Source organism: Pteropus medius, unplaced genomic scaffold (assembly GCF_902729225.1).
Source record: "Pteropus medius unplaced genomic scaffold, Ma_sr-lr_union100, whole genome shotgun sequence".
Classification (NCBI taxonomy): Eukaryota; Metazoa; Chordata; class Mammalia; order Chiroptera; family Pteropodidae; genus Pteropus; species Pteropus medius.
Window position 1 is genome coordinate 1922806 of NW_024340700.1, and position 3505 is coordinate 1926310.

A 3505-nucleotide genomic window follows, 5' to 3' on the forward strand; every position below is an offset into this window, starting at 1 on the left:
AGGAAGGAAGGAAGGAAGGAAGGAAGGAAGGAAGGAAGGAAGGAAATATTCGTCGAATGAATAAGTAACATCATTGGGTCCTTTTAGTGTGTAATCAAAACGGAGTCAAATTTTTATTCTTTACGTGGTTTAAACCCACACGAAGGGCAAAGTCTATCGATGTGTATATTCCTAGAATTGTTTGTAACTACCTAAGAAAGACATTCGTTACGATGTGAAGAGGTCCGATGAAGGGGCCTAAGCTTGGGGAGGCATGGAAGATAGTAGGCAGCGAGCATGGACTTCGGGCTCTCGGCGTTTGCCACGGGAGGATGTGAGCTGACATCTGCTTGTATAGGGCCCAGGGGTGATGTGTGTGAAGTGCCCACGTCGGTGATACTACATTGATGGAATAATCAGAAGCTTTCTGTCATTCTTTGGAGCCCTCCTGGTGATTGCCTCAGTTGTCCCAATGACTTAGGACTTGTCCTAATGTCCCAGCGACTAAGAAATCTGATTCGGGGCTGGGGGCCCTTAGCTCACCACACTCCCAGGGGCTCCCTTCGAGACCGGAGCAGTGCACGGCACCAAAGCTATGCAATTGTACTGCACTCAAAGCTGAAAATAAGTGAGGGAATAGATTCTCTCTCCTTGCCTAGAATAACAAGCGCTTCCTTCCACCCACTTCACACTACCAGCAATTTGCACTTATACAGTGTCTTGCACACCTATCATTGCCTCACGGCAGCCCTGTGAAACAAAGACAGATAATCATTCCCAGCCCCAGGTTGCAAGTGACTTGGCCGTGGCTCCAAGGCAAACACCGCAGGGAAGTGTTCTTTTTACCATTTATAGCCTTCGTTTATTTATGCAATAGATATTCTACAGCTCGTGACATGCCAGTTGCTATTCCCAGGCACTGGGAACACAGCAATGTCTCTGTCCTCATGAAGCATACGTTCTAGCGAGGGGGAAAGAGACAATAAACAAATAGCGAGTCAATACACAATGTGCCACGTAGAGATTCCTGCTGCCCAGAGAAATGAAGCAGGCTGAGGCATCGATGTTGGGGACGGCTATTTGATGTTGGGAAATCAGCTCAGGCCTCCCTGAGGAGGAGGCGTGCTGGCAGAGACTGAAGCAAGCCTGTAGCTATCTGGGGAGCACTGCGACAAGGGGGCAGCAAATGCAAAGGCCCTGAGGCAGGACCCTGCTTGGCTCTCGGAAGCATGACAAGGAGGTCGGAGTGGCTGGAGCTTGGCGAACAGGTGGGAGAGTCGGGGAGAGGTGGTCAGAGAGCGTGGGCCCAAGGCCAGGCCCTCGCTGACTTTCTACACCATCCGAGGACTTCGACTCCAAGTGAGCTGGGGAGCATTGAGGACTTTGAAGAGAGAAGTGATCATTCTGCTGTCGTGTTGAGTAGACCGAAGGGAGACCAGGGGTATTGGCAGATCTCGTGACGTATCCAGCGGGGAGGGGTCGTCCGCTGAGACGAGAGCTGTAGCAGTGCGGGCATGGAGAGGTGGTTTCTTTCTGGTCGTACCTTGCAGGTAGAACTGGAAGATTGAGCGGAAAGACAGGAAGTGGGGTTCGAGCAAGTCACAGGAGTCTGCCCACCTGCGGGCGGCTGGAGAAGGTGGAGAAGCAGATGGGACGCTCAGGGAGTGTCCTCCCCTGCTGCAGTCTCCTGCCACTTGTCCTGGGCGCGGCCCAGGCGCACGGAGTAAGGCTTTTCCGCACGCGCTTTCAAATATTTGAAAGCAGCCATCCCATCCCACTGCCCCACATGCACCTACTGCCATGTACACCCTGTCCGTCCCCTTCACGTCCTCTGGCTTTCAGGAAAAGAAAACCCTACTCTTTGGATCATTGTCCCCATGACTTAGTTTCTTACCCCTCTGCCACCTGGTGACCTTTTTCTGGATGCACGGTCACTTCTTAACACCCAAATGCCTGTGATGTAAGCAGAGAGGTTTCTAGCACCATTCCGTTCACTTTCGGTCTCCTGTTCTTGAAGCAGAGCTTTTATCTTCCTCTCCTTGACATCTCTTCGCATGACATCTTTCTACCCAGCGAGCACGAGGCGTGGCTCCTAGCTTTCCAGTTGGCGGCATGGAGGGTACACCAATAGCTCCAGAGACTCGGCACCATGATGCTCACCAATTCGAGAAACCATATCCTAGAGCCATGACCAGTAAGCAATTCCTTAAGATGCTGTAACTGTTTATGATGTGATTGGTTCAAGCCACACAATCAATCCGATTTCTGTGCTTCAGCCGGAGCGCTTCCTGCTGCTTCCTGTTTTCCCGTTGGGCCTGGATGAACCACTGGGGTGTGAAAAAGTAGACAGCCTAGGAAAACAATGCCGCTGACCTGATAACAGCAGTGACAGTCTTCAAGTCTCTGCTGACTGAGAAGGAGGAAGAGGAAGAGAATCCCAGAGCCTTAGTCGCCCACTTTCTTTTTCCAGATAGGAAAATTTGCCTTGATCAGTTTATTCTTTGAATGAAAAAGCTTTCCTTCTTTGCCACACCCCCCCCCCTTAGGGTGCTTCATTGTCCCATGCAGGCAGATGGTGACAATGAGCCCGAGGGGTCTATAAAGGCCAGACTTCTTTGCAGTGCATTTGCCAAGAAAATTAGCCATGGTGACATTTGAGAAGGTTTATAGGGCAATATAAAGGAGACTTCTATGTCATCCATTTCTATGCTTTATTTGTGTTGAAAACCTATTTAAAATACTACATAGAAATACCTGCGTCTTGTTCTGGGCTTGGCCCCAGGCACGATGCTGTGTCACAATCCTGTGTGACAGCTAGTCATTACACGTGACAGCTAGTCATAAAGGTGGTCACTAGTAATTACATGTGATATCCAGTCAGATCTGTGATGGCTGGTCATATGTGTATATTAAATTCTTGTCTGTACCCAGGAACATGGTTTGTTCTAACAGTTAGTCCAGATTCAAACTTTTATTGGGACACTTAGGTATATTCAAGCTTAAGCTTAAATGTACCCTTTAACCTACCTACTCGTTTCCAAATACACACTCAGCTACCACCATCTCTGACTTCCTCTGCTGTCGCGATTGAATGCCAGGAGTCTGTTTTGCCAGAGCGAGGATACCAGTAAGCCTGTCTTGAAACCGGCAGTCAGACCCATGTTAAATTGTCACTCATTAAATGCACGATAAACACATCTTAAAAACCCGACGATTCTCTGTGCTACCCTGAAGGTATTTTCAAACTTTATTTCCAAAACATGTTTTTGTTCCAAGTAATGTGAGTAGGCCTAGCAATTACCTAATTTCCATGCAAGTCTGAAATATCAAAGGTTAGTCCTCAGAGATGGCAGGGTGGAAAAGAATGGGAGCTCTTGTTGGAAATTCAGCTGTGTTGACTTTACAATTTCAGGACTGGAAAATGGCCAGGCGACTGTATTAACCTTCTTTTCAATCTTTCCTAAGAATTTTCTCGTTTCTAGGATGCCAATTAGACTCTCAGAAGTCATGCCGCTTCTTCTGTGCA